We start from the raw sequence: 15,318 nt of genomic DNA, 5'->3' as shown, positions 1-15,318 counted from the left end.
TGGGTAATAAATAGCAGTTTTTAAATTTTTAAAAATGTTTTCCTCCTTATTATTTTAAAAGACTGTTTTAAGTTTATTTATTTTGAGGGAGACAGAGTGTGAACAGGTGAGGGATAGAGAGAGAGGGAGGATCCCAAGCAGGCTGAGTGCAGAGCCAGAGGCGGGGCTCGAACTCACGAACCTGTGACATCCTGACCTGAGCCGAAGTCAGGAGTCCGACACAGAACCGAGTGAGCCATCCAGGTGCCCCGACAAATAGCATTTTAAAAATAACATGATTAAACAAACAAACAAACAAACAAACAAACAAGAAGACCAGAAAATCTTAGAGTGCACTCACTGCACAGAGCAAGGATTAGCATTGCCTTGTGGAAGGTTGAGTTTCTTTAGCGTGTTTGGGAGCTGGGTTGTAATGGGGATAGAGATCGTGCCCATTTCATAGAATTGATGTAGGCCCTGAATGGATTAACATTTTAAGTGGGTGAAGCAGTGGAGCACAGGCCACCAGCACCACCCATGTCCCCTTGGAGGTAGTCCAGTTTCCCAGCATGTGCCAACAGCATCCTGAGTCACTCTCCTGAGGGTGCTCTCTGGCTGTGGGATACACTTAGCGCGAGCCCAAGGCGAGTGTCAGTGTGGTGGAATTAATACCCCAGGAGCAGCTCTCAGCTGATGAGGACTCCTCAGTGCAGGGATTCTGAATATCCCCCCAGGGGTACCCGGGTGGCTCGGCTGGTTCCACGTCCGACTTTGGCTCAGGTCATGATCTCGCCATTCCCGAGTTTGAGCCCCGCGTCGGGCTCTGTGCTGACAGCGCAGAGCCTGGAGCCTGTTTCAGATCCTGTGTCTCCTTCTCTCTCTCTGCCCCTCCCCCACTCATGCTGTCTCTCTCTCTCTCTGTCTCAAAAATAAACATTAAAAAAAAATTAAAAGTCTGAGTATCCCCCCCAGTCTCTCAGAGGGTGCCCAGGGGGGCTGAGCCCCACTGGCCCATGGAAGCACTCCCTTCCTCGTCTCCTTGCCCCTCTCTCACTCTGCTTCCTGGGATCCCCTCCCAAATAAACTTCCTGCATCTATACCCTTTTCTGGTGCCTAATCTTATTTTGGATGAGCCCAATTTAAGACAAGCAGATCTGGCACAAAGTCAGTGCTCAATAAGCATTAGTTTGTATGAAGCATATTCCTCTTGAGATAAGATCTGTGTAAATATTTGATATGCATCGTCTCATATAATCTTTGCCCAGATGTTCTGAGGTAGGAACTGTGATTGTCCCCATTTTCCAGATAAGGAAACCGAGGCTTAGAAATCTTAAGCTCTTGGGTCAAGGTTACATAGAAAGCTTACACAGAAACCCATAGAAAGGGGAGAGCCCTGCCAGTTAGCGCCTGTTATTTCTCCCATTTGACAGATGTGCAGATGGAAAGTTCAGGAAAAGTACAGCACTCAGTTTCCACACTAGTCACCGGCAGGCTGGGACCAGCCCCAGGCACTCTGACTCCCGGCCCTGTGCCTCCCATGACAGCAGGCGGCCTCCCAGCACCCTGGAAAAGGCAGGCATGGGAGAAATCCCCTCCCTTAGAAACAAGACCCTGAGGTGGACACTGGCCGGCTGTGCATTAAACTTGCAATTTAGGAGAGGGATAGGATGTCGATGGAAAGAAGGAACAGTCTTAGCAGGCTTACTGGGACTTCTGGACAGACGGAAGTCGATTTTAATTGTTGTACCTCAACTTCTCAGCCTGTCAAATGGGCCTGCGGCCAGGTATTAAGTCCCCTATTTGCGGCTTCAACCTGCATCTTCTTATCTTATCTCCAGCTGCCCCACTATTTCCACGAAAGCACCATGAGTTGTGTGTGCCTTAGTCTGAGCTCCATCTGTGTAAAGCTCCCCGTGATTATTCACTAAACGTCTGCTGTGTGCCGGGCGTCAGAATAACCGCTCGGTGCCTCGACTGCCTCATCTAGTAAATCGAAACAATCTTCGTGTCCTCTTCATGGGAATGTTATGAGGATTACACAAGCAAGTGGTGCAAACCACATAGCTAACGAAGGACTCCTATCTAGCATATAGAAGGGCTCCCCAAACTCCGCATTAAAAAACCAAGCAATTCAATTAGAAAACGAGCAAATGACAGGAAAAGCCATTTTACCAAAGAGGATATATAGATGGAAAATAAGCACCTGAAAAGATACGCAACATCACTAGCTATTGGGGAAATGAAAACTAAGTCCCTGATGAGATGCCACCATACACATGTTAGAACAGCTAAAATAAAAAATAGTGATAACACCAAATGCTGGGAAAGATGTGAAAAAACGGAGTCACTGGAGGAAATGTAAAATGGTACAGCCATTCTGGGAAACAGGTGACTCTTAAAAAACTAAACATATCCTTGTCATATAACCTAACAACTGTACTCCTGGGCATTCATCCCAGAGAAATGAAGACTTACGTTCAAATAAAATCTATATACCCAGCTTTATTTGGAATAGCCCAAGCTAGAAACAACCCAGAAGTCCTTTAATGGTTAAACTATGGTACATCCATACCCTGGGATATTACTCAGCAACAACAAAGGGATGAACTATTTATTGGTACACAGAACAACTTGGATAGATTACGCTGAGTGAAAAAAATCCAGTTTTACAAGGTCACGTACTATGTCATTCCATGTAGATAACACTGTTGCAGCGACAAAATTCTGCAGATGGAGAACATACGAATTGTTGCCAGAAGTTAGGGATGGAAGAAGGGAGAAGGCTGAGTATTCCTATAAAGGGGTAGCACAAGGGAGATCCTTGCCGAGACAGAATAGATCTGCATCGTCATTGCGGTGGTGGTTCCACAAATCTACACAAGTGATAAAACAACGTATAACCACACTCACACGCCATCATAAGGATGTCAGTTTCCTAGTTTTTATACTGTACTACAATTATGTAAGATGTAACCACTGGAGAAAACCAGGTGGAGGGTGTGAGGGAACTCTGTACTATTTTGCAACTTCTGCAAATCCATGTTTTAAGTGAACGGTAAAGAGTTTAGATCAGTGCCTAAGCGAGTACTTAATCAATATTAGCTGTCATGATTATTATGTCATTTTCATTATTACATCATAGAAGTCATTTCATTTAATGCTCACAATAAGCTTATGAGGAAGGGTTTTTTGTTTTGTTTTTTTTACCATTTTTTGGACAGGAATGCTAGACTAAGGTACGTTAGATAACTTGCCTAAGCTCACATACCCAGAAAGACTGAGAAATTGAAGCCCAAATCCATAGACCTCATATATATATATGTGGGTACAAAGACCACTAAGGTAAAAATCTTTGCTCTAGTCAAGCTTATAACATAGTGACCAAAGTAAGAGATATAACTCAAACCCAAGCAGAACCTAAGTTCTGTGGGAGGACAGGAGATAGACTATAGGATTTCAACTGAGGAGATCTAGGAAGGCTTCCTGGAGAAGGTGGCATTTGGGATTGTTTTGAAAGATGAGTAGGAGAGGCACCTGGGTGGCTCAGTTGGTTAACCGTCCGACTGCAGCTCAGATCATGATCTCGCAGTTTGTGAGTTCAAACCCTGCGCCGGGCTCTGTGCTGACAGCTCAGAGACTGGAGCCTGCTTTGGATTCTGTGTCTCCCTCTCTCTCTTTGCTCCTGCCCCACTCATGCCCTCTCTCTCTCACTCAAAAAAAAAAAAAAAAAAAAAAAAACCAACATTAAAAGAAAGAGGAATAGGGTTAAGTAGGCGTGGAAGGGAATAGCGGTACAGGAAAAGGCATTTCAGACAGAAAGAACTTGATGGTTAAGTGGCGGGAGTGCTTGGAGAACAGCAAAGACCCAGGGTAGCGACAGCAGATGAAGGAAAAGCAGAGAGCAGTCAGTGAAGATGGGCTCTGGATGACAGGCTGGGGACTGGGCTCCTTCACTGTAACCTGCAAAGGCCCGGCGAGTTGAAAGGCAATGTGGAAAGTGCACGTGTAGTTAAAACAAAGTACACAACAAGGGGCCAGCCTTCTGTTTATGCTGAAACAGTCAGGCTGAGCTGCACAGTGGGTTCTGGGCTCCCAGGAAGCGGGGAGGTCCTTGAGGTCCATTTAAGGACCTCAAGATAAAGTTTTCCAGGGTCGTTCCAAGGCCCAGACCTAGCAGATCCTGAAGCAACCTCTGTTGCCCACAACAGAGGTCCCACCTAGCAACCTCTGTCTCTTGTGCGTCCCACGGCCCCACAACAGTTATCTTGGGCTTTGGAGTTTTAAGTCTCAACAGTGAGTTAGGAACCCTATCACACTTGTACTTACTTATTTATCTTCCTTCCCTGACAATAACTTCTGTGTGGTTAGTATCGAAGGCTATCTGGGTCATCGCTGAACCCAGGATGGAGTCGACCTCATAGAGGTGTCCAGATTCAACTCCATCCGATGGACCCAGTGTTGACTTATTGGGCGCCTGCTACACGCAGACCCTGTGCTCAGGGATTGGAGGTGAAGGAACAAGACGCAGCCCCTTAGCGGGGGAGAGTCAAGCCCGGTGCACCACACTCAGGGCAACGGCAGGGCCGACCGCGGCCAGCGGAGACAGTCACATCGACATAACTTGTCTTAAAAACTGAGGAGGTGAAGCCTCACTTCCCATGAGAATGGGCACCATCGGTCCCGGTGTCCAGAAATTCTTAATGGGGCTAACCTGAGACACAGATCATGCTTCCATCTCAGTAAATGTCTTGCAACCGTGACAGCGAGACCTGCAATTTTTTTGCTAAGATCACGAGGGAAATTGAAAGCAACACGACCTCCATCTTAGAAATGTATTATGACATAATACTTTTTTTAATGTTTATTTATCTTTGAGAGACAGAGAGGGTGCAAGCAGGGGAGGGCAGAGAGAGAGAGAGAGAGAGAGGGAGACACAGAATCCGAAGCAGGCTCCAGGCTCTGAGCTGTCAGCACAGAGCTCCACACGGGGCTCGAACTCACAAACGGTGAGATCATGACCTGAGCTGAAGTCGGACGCTTAACCGACTGAGCCACCCAGGTGCCCCTGGAACAATATGTTTTAAAAAATATTGACTCATTTTGAGTGACAGTGAGAAAGACTGTGCCTGTGCCAGAGAGTGGGGGCAGAGGGAGACGGAGAGAGAGAATCTCAAGCAGGTTCCGTGCTGTCAGCACCGAGCCCGATGTGGGGCTCATTGATCTCATGACTATGAGATCATGACCTGAGCTGAAATTAAGAGCTGGATGCTCAACCAATTGAGCCACCCAGGTGCCCCAAGGAATAATACATTTTATTTATTTATTTTTTTTAAGGAATAATACATTTTAGATCACTAGCCAAAAGAGCGATGTACTTTCTGCGTTTCAGCTTGTAGAGACATGAGATCTTTTTTTCTTCTACTTTTTTTTTCTGTTTTTAATTTTATTTTTTTAATTTACATCAAAATTAGTTACTATATAGTGCGACAATGATTTCAGGAGTCGATTCCTTAATGCTCCTTTACCCATTTAGCCCATCCCCCCTCCCACAACCCGTCCAGTAACCCTCTGTTTGTTCTCCATACTCAAGAGTCTCTTATGTTTAGTCCCCCTACCTGTTTTTATATTATTTTTGCTTCCCTTCTCTTATGTTCATCTGTTCTGTGTCTTAAAGTCCTCATATGAGGGAAGTCATATGATATTTGTCTTTCTCTGACTGACTAATTTCACTTAGCATAATTCCCTCTAGTTCTTTCCACGTAGTTGCAAATGGCAAGATTTCATTCTTTTTGATTGCCGAGTAATACTCCATTGTATATATACACCACTTCTTTATCCATTCATCCATTGATGGACATTTGGGCTCTTTCCATACTTTGGCTATTGTTGATAGTGCTGCTATAAACATGGGGGTGCATGTGTCCCTTCGAAACAGCACACCTGTATCCCATGGATAAATGCCTAGTAGTGCAATTGCTGGGTCATAGGGTAGTTCTGTTTTTAGTTTTCTGAGGAACCTCCATCCTGTTTTCCAGAGTGGCTGCACCAGCTTGCATTGCCACCAACAATGCAAAAGAGATCATCTTCCTCCTCATCCTCGTCAACATCTGTTATTGCCTGAGTTGTTCATGTTAGCCATTCTGACGGGTATAAGGTGGTATCTCATCGTGGTTTTGATTTGAATTTCCCTGATGATGAGCGATGTTGAGCATTTTTTCATGGGTCAGTTGGCTATCTGGATGTCTTCTTTGGAGAAGTGTCTATTCAAGAGACATGAGATCTTTTAAAAAGGCCTATCTTTTAAAAAAAAATTAATGTTTATTTATTTTTAGAGAGAGAGACACACACAGAGTGTGAGCAGGGGAGGGGTGGAGAGAGAGGGAGACACAGAATCTGAAGCAGGCTCCAGGCTCCGAGCTGTCAGCAGAGAGCCGGACGTGGGGCTTACACCCATGAACCGCGAGATCATGACCTGAGCCGGTCGGATGCTTAACCGACTGAGCCACCCAGGCACCCCAAAAAGGTCTATCTTAAAAATAAGTTGACTCAGACTTTGCAGGAACTAAAGTGACTCTGAGGGACAGTGGAATGAATCATAACATGTAAACTTTCTTAAATAAAAATTTATGGGCTTAAAAAAATGTGGGGTTGGTATTTAGTTGTCTGTGGGTCTTTGCAGTCAGGATTGTTGCTCGCGTGTCCACTTTGCTTTGCCCTCACTGGGCTATTCCCGGGGCCTGGCTCAGCTAATGCTTTTGGAACATGATTTTGAGCTGTATAGATAGTTTTTCCAGATGTATACTCAAGCTACAGAAGGAAGAAATAGATAAAAAGGAGCAGCTGAGGGGGACCTCAAAGATCCTCTGGGACAGCTGCTTTCAATCTTGGTTTTCTGCAGCCTAAGGCTTCTGCAGAGGTGCCCCCGCTGGGCTGGGAGACAGCTCTGGGGAAGGGGGTGCTGAGGGTCTGGGCTCAGGGTCTCCTGCCTCAACGAAAAGAGCTTGGGGCGCCTAGGTGGCACAGTCGGTTAAGCGTCTGACTCTTGATCTTGGATCAGGTCATAATCTCACCGTTTGGGACTTTGAGCCCTGCATCGGGCTTTGCCATGATGGTGCGGAGCCTGCTTGGGATTCCGCCTCTCCTTCTCTCTGCCCCTCCCTACCTTGTGCTGGCTCACTTGCTCTCTCTCTCTCTCAAAATAAATAAACAGTAAAAAAAAAAAAAAGAGCTCAATGTAACCTTTTCTGCACGTTGATGTTCCAAATATGTTGGAAGAAAGGTTCCATGGTTTAAGATTTAAAACCCACTAAGCTAGTCCTACACAACCAATCATCATCACCACCACTTTTCACAATAGCTGATTTGGGGAGTTTCACGCGTGCCAGGCACCGTTAAATGTGCTTTGCATGTATTGTCTCATGCAATCCTCAGAGCAACTCTAAAGAACAGGTACCATTATTATCCCATTCCACATAGGAGAAGACTTAGACCCAGAGGTTATGTAATTCGGCCAACTGATCTAAGCAATCTGATCTAACAATACGATCTAAGCAAGATCATAAGCAAGAGAGCCTGGCTTTGAACCCACGCAGCTGGCTTCTGCACCTGCACGGTTTTCCACTACCAGGTCCCGAGGAAGGGGGGCCCAGAGGGCAGCAGGGACTTGCCCCACACCCCACAGGGTGCTCAGCAGGGGCAGAGCAATTTCCTCTCAGAGCGTCTTCCTCCCGACGCGCTCCTTCCCTCTCTCCCTCATCCTCAGTGTGCCTTCCAGAACCAGCTCGCAAGTGGCTTTACACAGACCATCTCTTGGTTGCCACGCACCTGTGCTCCCGCTCTGGGAGCCGCTGACGGAGAGGAGCTGCCAGGGCGGTTTGGCTACAATGCTGTTCTGAACGGGGCCGGGGCTCGCTCCCTCCTGGCCTGTGGCCTCATTGCTGGCCCTCTGCTCTAGCGGAAGTGGGCTTTGGACATGGCATTCTAGGCACTTCACAGGCTGCTCTGTCTGAACACCCTCACCTCAGTCTCTTCCTCTGTGTACACGGTTGCAGATATGCATACGCCCTGGCCCTTTGCCGGTGCTGTTCCCTCTGCTGAGAATACCCTTCCTGACTTGTCGGCCTGGCACACTGCTCCTCAGATGTCCCCTCTCTAGGGCCCTGACCTCCCGCCAAGGCAGGAATAATCACACCCTCCCCACCACCCTCCCCGTAACAGCACAAAGCACCCAGTACTCTAACCATTGATCGACTCCACTTTCTTGATTCATAGCCGTGCAGGTGGTCCTATTTTTACTCTACTAAAATCGGGATAGTTCCGCCAACCCGTGCTTCTCATTAATTTGGGAGTATTTCTTGCCTCCTGAAACACCGTTGCTGAATTGATAACGTATTTTGTCATCAACGTCGCCTTAGGATCCAGGAAACACACTACTCTTCTTCGCTCCAGACCGAGCTCACCCAGGGTTGGGAGCCATGACCCTTGTGGCTCTGTACCCCCAGCCGGCAGCACGGGCAGGGACAGAGGAGGGACCAGTTGGTGATGGGTTGTGGGGCTCGTGGACTGGATGGTGCCCTTTGTGTCCAGGTCACCATGAGATGCCTGCTGGACTCTAAACTCCAGGGAGTCCTAGAGGCCCAGGAAGGCCTCGAGCCATCTGCTGACTGCCCAGTGACCTCATGGGTCTGCCTTATGGCACATGCCCTAGACAGAAACGCAGGCAAGAACAGCAGACTTCATTTTCCCCTTCTTTTCCTTTGCTAGGGCTGTCATAACAGAGTCCCACAGACTTGGTGGCTTGAACAGCAGAAGCTTATCTTCTCACAATTCTGGAGGCTGGCAACCTAAGACCAAGGTGTCAGCAGAGTAGGTTTCTTCTGAGGCCTCTCTCCCTGGCTTGTAGATGGCCGTCTCCTCCCGGTGTCTTCACGTGGGCTTCCCTCTGTTCACGTATCCGTGTCCTAATCTCCTCTCCTTGTAAGGACACTAGTCACATTAGACTGGAGTCTGCTCCAATGACCTCGCTTTAACTTTATGACGTCTTCAAAGACCCTGTCTCAGAATACAGTCACATTCCAAGGTACCGGGTAGTAGGACTTCAACATATGAATTTTGGGGAGATACGCTTTGGACCACAACCCCTCTAAGGCTGACCAAGCTCAGTAGAAAGCATGTCAGTCAAAGAGTTGAAATGGTGCTCTGCCTCCACTTTTCTCTTTCGGAAGTAGTCACGATAGACCAGTCTTGTAGCCCCTGGCTCCCTTGGATTTCCAAGAGAATTTTCCAGCATACCTTCTTCCGATCTCTGTCATCATCTACTTAGTTCCTGGCTCTAATCACCTCCTCATCCAGGCCTTCCAACGAGTCTCCAAAGGCAGCTGCCCACCACTCTCCTCTCTGAGCCTCACCCCTATATATAAATTATGGGGGAAATCTTAGGCTTGATAGGATTTGTCAAAAACTTAGCTTACCATATTTTTCTTCCCCTTGCCTGTGATACACATCACTAGTCAATCACAGCACATTTTCCTGCAGAATCCAATGCCAGGCGGTCACTGCATTAGCTTGTGAGTTGGGACACATTTGCAGTTATGGGCCTAGATGTCCTCGAAGGGATCTTCTAATCAGAAATCCTGTGAAACCTTGGGTACAACATCTATACACTAGATTGTCCGGGATAATCCCAAATTTATATGATTTTTTAATGCCTTCAATAAAAGCAACTTGTAAATTGAATAAGTAACTATAAGCGTCTGGATCCCTTTTGGGGAAACATTGGGCCAACCCTTGCACTCTGGGCCACTTATTTCTTATTTCTTTCACTTTCTCATTTCTGTTTCACTTATTTCTTTCACAGACATTTACTCAGCACCTACTGTATGCTTGGCACTGCTCTAAGGGATGGGGATTCACAGACAAGGATAGTTATGGTCCTTATTATTGGCCAGGTGCTAGACCCAATGGCATCCTCTCTGTATTTAATCTTCGATTCCCTTTTCTCTTTTGATACTTTTCTCTTTCTATAGCAAATACTGCTGATTGCCTACTAAAATTCATGTGCCCCCTTCCTTTGCACACAGTTGTCCATGTGAAGCGGTTTCCCATCAAACGACTGCAGTCCCCAGCCCCACTGGCATTTAGGTATAGCCGTGTACTTCACCAATGGAATGCAGGGCATGGTAACACTCACTTCTGGGCCAAGGCTTATATGAAGAAGGTGAGCCTTCCCTGCACCCTTTTTCAACTCCATTGGCTAGATGCAGGTTACTTCAAGGCTCTAGAGAGGATGATGAAGCCATAAGGTAGAAGGAGCCAGGGTTCCTGAATCACTGGGTGGATGAAAGCCACCCACTGTTACCAGAAATATCAGCCTTGGATGACTATGTAAATGAGAAACAAATTTCTATTGTGTTTGAGCCTTTATCCATTTTGGAATCTGTTTGTTTTAGAAATGTACATTACCCTAACCAACACGGTTTAAGTAAAGTCAGTCTCATTAGTATGCTGATCGAGACACATCTTGGTAGCTCCATTGCCTACCTTCAAACGAGCTCTTGGATGAGGGCACCCAGAGGAAACGTCCCTCAGCCAGAAATCGGCCCTTTCTCTAAGACCAGTGCCTTATGTAGACAGTGAGAGTTTCCTATGAGAGGAACTGAAACAGCCCGGTAAAAACAAGCTTTCAAAATTTAAGAGAAAAACTATAGAGCTTCCCTGAGAAATTCCCAAGCACTCTATTTCTTTGCCTGGGAAATCAATCTGGGTCCAGAACAATTTTTTAGCCCCTTTTGACCCCCTTCTGGGGCTCAGTACCCACTGGCTGTGGCTCACTGAGGCAGAGCAAGGACCACCTGGCAAAGAGAAATTAGCAAGTAACAGAAGCCCAGCCCCCCAAGTGGATCAACAGCATGAGTCAGAGTGTTACAGAAATAAAGAAATCCCATTCATAAATTTTCTCTCGCCCCAGCTTAAGAGCTTTCAAAGTCATAAAGTCTACATAAAGCCAGAAGACCTACAATTGTCCAATTAGAGGTTTTATCCAGGAAAACACACATTTTCAAAGTCACTATTTGGTCCCCATGCCAGGAGCGTAGCAGGCTGGTTTGGCATGTGGTGCCTCTGGGTTTTATAGAAATTTCCACTTCAGTGAGACAAAACAGAGGACTTGTCAGAGCCTTTCACTCCCAAGGTGAAGTCCATGAGGGGCCTAGAGACACCCATAGCCACCAGTCCTGGGAAACTCAGGAAAAGCTGGAATAAACCTAAACCAGTTCCGCAGGGGAACAACAACTAAATGCTTACTATTTACTCTTCTGGATCGCCAGGTCCTGCGCTGAATACACAGCACACATTATTGCGTTTAATCTTTATTACTACCCTGCAAGGAAGGTTCTAGTTTTCCTTCTGCCTTTCAGATAGTGAGGCTCGGAGAGGTCTACCGACACACTCGAGGTTATGTGGCTCGATGAGTAGTAACACCAAGCTTTGAACTAGTGATTCCCAAGTCTTCAGCCTCTACATCCTGTTCCCCCTCGTGATCCCAGGACCCTTACTCTCTCTATCTAGCCATGTAAGCCGTGTAGGAAGGACCTTCAGATAGAGGCTAGGATAGAACATGTCGTCCATTACCAGTCGGAGCTCAGTTGTGACCAGTGAGGGGAACCAGAGCTGGAGAAGGCCCCCAGTATTTGCCAGGCAATGTCCTAGCTTGGGAGGGATTCCTGTTCTAGCAAATCCCAACTCTACTTGTGCACATTTAATTGAGAACATCCCTGACAGTCTGGGGCACTGAGGCTTCCGCATTCATATTTCCTTTCAGGCCTGGCTGAGTAATCTTGAGAAGTGTCTCTAAACCTTCTGTGGGACTCACCAGCTAGACCAGGGGGTGGCAAACTTCTCCCGTCAAAAGCTGAAGAGTAAATATTTTAGGTTTTAGGGCCCATCCCACCTCTGCAGGACAACTGCTCGGCTCTGCCACTGTCTTGTGAAAGCAGCCACAGACCAGACAACATAAACGCGTATGGCCAGATATGGCCCATGGGCCTAAAAAGTATGCAGGCCCGTGATCGAAGTGGCCAAACTGCCCCACAAGTAAGAGCTAAGTTCCCACGGGGCAAGCGCTCTAAAGGAGAGGGAGCAGCCTGTTCTGAGAGTTGACTCCCCAGGAACCGGTCTCACGGCAAGCGGCGGCTTGGACAAGGCCGCTCGGGGAGTCAGCACAGGGGTAAGACTGGAGTCCAGGGGTCGTGCTGAACCCCTTGGGACTCCTCCTGATGCACGCGGCCTCCCCGGACCCCAAGGAGTCTCCTCCAGAAGCTGAGGCCGGTCCCGTAAGCGCTGCGAGGGGCCGCGGCCGGAGAGGGGCCACCGCGGGGCTGGTGTCAGCCGGGACTGAGGCCGAGGGGCTCCCACCAGCAAACCGCTGGCTCGGTCCTCTCCAGCAGGGCCTGGCTCTCGCAGGCCCTCCTGGAGAGCTGTCACGGCAGCTGCAGTGAGCGGCACGCGCCCTGGCGCTAATTTATTAAAATCCCCGCTTGTAAAAGGCAAGCCCGGGGAGGCAGAGGCTCCTTGCGCCGGAACCCGCGTGAGCTGCTATTCTCTCCTCTTGCAGCCACAAAAGGAAATGTTGGCGAGGTCTTCAGAGAAGGGGTGGCTGGTGGGGAGGGGACGCTGCTGGGTTTAATAGCAGGAATACGAGTCATTTGTCTTATTGTAAAAAAGATGTGTGTTTGGACGCAGAAAATGCTCTGGATCCTTTCTTTCCTCCCCTCGCAGGCATGAAAAGCCTGGAGCAAAACAAAACGCTGCTGATTCCGAGGCTATTTTGGGCGCCTGTCACTGATTGTCTGCTTCCGAGGCCCCTCGGCACACACTGCCTTCTCAGAGAATGGTTTTAACAAATTGAAATGGGGGTGGGGGGGGCGCGGATGAATGAACCTCTTGCTGCCACTGCCATCAGCACCGAACACAGTCCCCCAGCGCCGGGCCCGGCCCCTGTCGCTCGTTCCTCCCTCTCCCAGATGCCCACCGGCCCCGCACCTCCTGCCTGCATGTGCTTGCTGGCACCTGAGTGAGGCTACCCACCCTGTGCCAGGGAGCTATTTACCAAAGGAAATAACTCTGATAAAGGGATAAAAATAGCCAGCAGTGATGGAAAACATTTGTTGAGAGATCTGTTGACGGGAGGGGAAGCAGAGCTGTGAAAAAGATCGGCGGTGAAGGACACAGAGGAAGAAGAGGGGCTGACGGTGATAGTCCGGGGAACCCAGAAGTAGCTGGGACAGAGCCCAGAGACCAGGACGGCCACCTGGATGCCCAGTCTGCGCTCGCACTCAGGGGTCCCAATCCTGTGCTGTGTCACCTGGCCTCAAGGCAGGGAAAGAGGGTGAGCTGGCAAGTTCCTTCAAGTAGGACAGATGTCGGAGGATGGGGATCTGAAATGCAGCCCCACAGGGGAAGCGGGTAGAGTGCAGGGTAGAGGCTAACCAAGAACTTGGCTTTTGGGGTTCCATCACTAACACGGTGACCGTGGACAAACCGCTTAGCTTCTCTGAGCCGCAGTTTCCTTATGTGATAAATAAACACAGTGTTAGAGTCATGTCATAGGGCTGTGGTGATAATACCTGCATTCTAACTACCAAAGCGGCATTATTTGGATCATTTGGGCTTTTACGAACACGGACTGAGGACATTCTGTGTACCAGGCGCTGTCCTGGGAACCCGGCCTACTCTGACGAGGAAGATAAAATCCTGCTGTCGGGTATTTCAATTCCTTGGGGGACACAGCAGGGAAGGGAGAACGCTCCTCTGAAATACAGAACCAGCACTGCTCGCCCAGAAACAGCTGAATCGAAGAGCCCCACGGCACCTTGTCACAGACAGTCCTTCCAACTCTACGTACCTACTATGCATTACATTCTGGAGAAAGAATAATAGAAAGGCTCGGTCTACCCTTTTGAAAAAGAAAACTGGGTAGAGAAGACAGGTAGGAGGTGCCTGGGTGGCTCAGTCCTCTAAGCGTCAAACTCTTGATTTTGGCTCAGGTCATGTTTCCAGGGTCATGGGATCAAGCCCTCACGTTGGACTCTGCACTGGGTGTGGAGCCTGCTTAAGATTCTCTCTCTCTCTCTCTCTCTCTCTCTCTCTGCCTGTCCCCTATGTGTTCATGCACGTGTGTGCACATGGCTCTCCCTCTCTCTCTCTCTCTCTCTCTCTCTCACACACACACACACACACACACACACACACACACACACAATTAAACAAAAAGACAGGGGTGAACAGATACATGTCTTTGGGGCACAAAAAGGACCACAAGAGAATTAAGTTTAAAAGAGAACCATGCACACTGCCTTGGGAGCAGCACGGAAGGCCTCAGGAGGTGATATGTGCTAAGTCTTGCAGGATGTGCGGGAGCCGGCCAGGCAGAAAGGAGAAGAAAGCATTCCCATGAGAAGGAACAAATACCATGGTATTTCTGAGAACAATGTCCATAGTTGGAAATGGCTGGTGTGCAAGATATAAGGACTAGTGATACTCAACAGATTTAATAATTGCCACAGCAAAGGTCCAACCAGTCAACAGATGCTGGCCACAGTGCTGGAGAATTGGGTCCAAGAGCCCCTCTGTGTGCCTGGACCTGCCCACACTGGCTGCTGGACTGTTGGGAGGTCTAAGAACTGTGGCAGGGGCTGGATATTTGGAGGCTATTGAGCAGGGAGGCACATAGAGGGCTCAGGGCAGTGGATGTCACCAACTGGTTGAGATGTGGTTGTACCAATGTGTGCCAGCTAAATGTCTGCCCCCAAAAGGAGGAAGAATTGAAGGAAGAGGAACTCTAAGGATGGGAACAGGGTCTCTAGAACCCACTAGGAGACAATGGTCACCCCCGTGGGCAGAGGTTTGGGATCCCTATCATGACTTTTGCCCAAACAAAATATAACCTCTCTATATAAGCTGTTTATATGCTTATCTCCCATTTAAGATTTCACCCGGAGGAAGTATTTTGATGTTAAAAAGATGACTCACGTGACTAGGTTCTCTTGTTCAATGAGTGTACTGGCCATCTGAATGTCGCCTCCCTCAGCCCTTGCCACGATACTGTGGAAGGATATATCTTAAAAGGTTCTGAAAGTCATTCTTTCTTCTTCATTCCCAGGGCAGCCACCCCAGTTCAGGCCTTATCATCTCTTCTCTGGACTAGTACAATCCTCTCTTCACTATGAACCTTCCTCCTTCCTGTCCTGCCTCCTTCAATCCATGCTCCAAGTGATGGGCAAAGTGATGTTCCAAAAATATGCATCTGATCATGCCACTGCGCCACCAAGAGCTCCCCCTGGC

General features: G+C 48.2%; 1 long non-coding RNA gene and 1 other non-coding gene across 3 annotated transcripts in view; one reads left to right on the top strand and one right to left on the bottom strand.

Moving 5' to 3' along the window:
* The window catches only part of LOC122199479, a 203,624-nt gene that overhangs the window by 59,165 nt on the left and 129,141 nt on the right, over positions 1 to 15,318 (bottom strand). The gene's annotated exons all lie outside the window — the stretch shown is intronic.
* Positions 4,625 to 4,759, top strand: LOC122201543. The gene has a single exon (XR_006194239.1). It is a non-coding gene; the product is annotated as a small nucleolar RNA SNORA1 (small nucleolar RNA).

Source organism: Panthera leo, chromosome D1 (assembly GCF_018350215.1).
Source record: "Panthera leo isolate Ple1 chromosome D1, P.leo_Ple1_pat1.1, whole genome shotgun sequence".
NCBI lineage: Eukaryota > Metazoa > Chordata > Mammalia > Carnivora > Felidae > Panthera > Panthera leo.
Note: the sequence above shows the minus strand (reverse complement) of the source record. Positions and strands in the feature narration are given on the sequence as shown.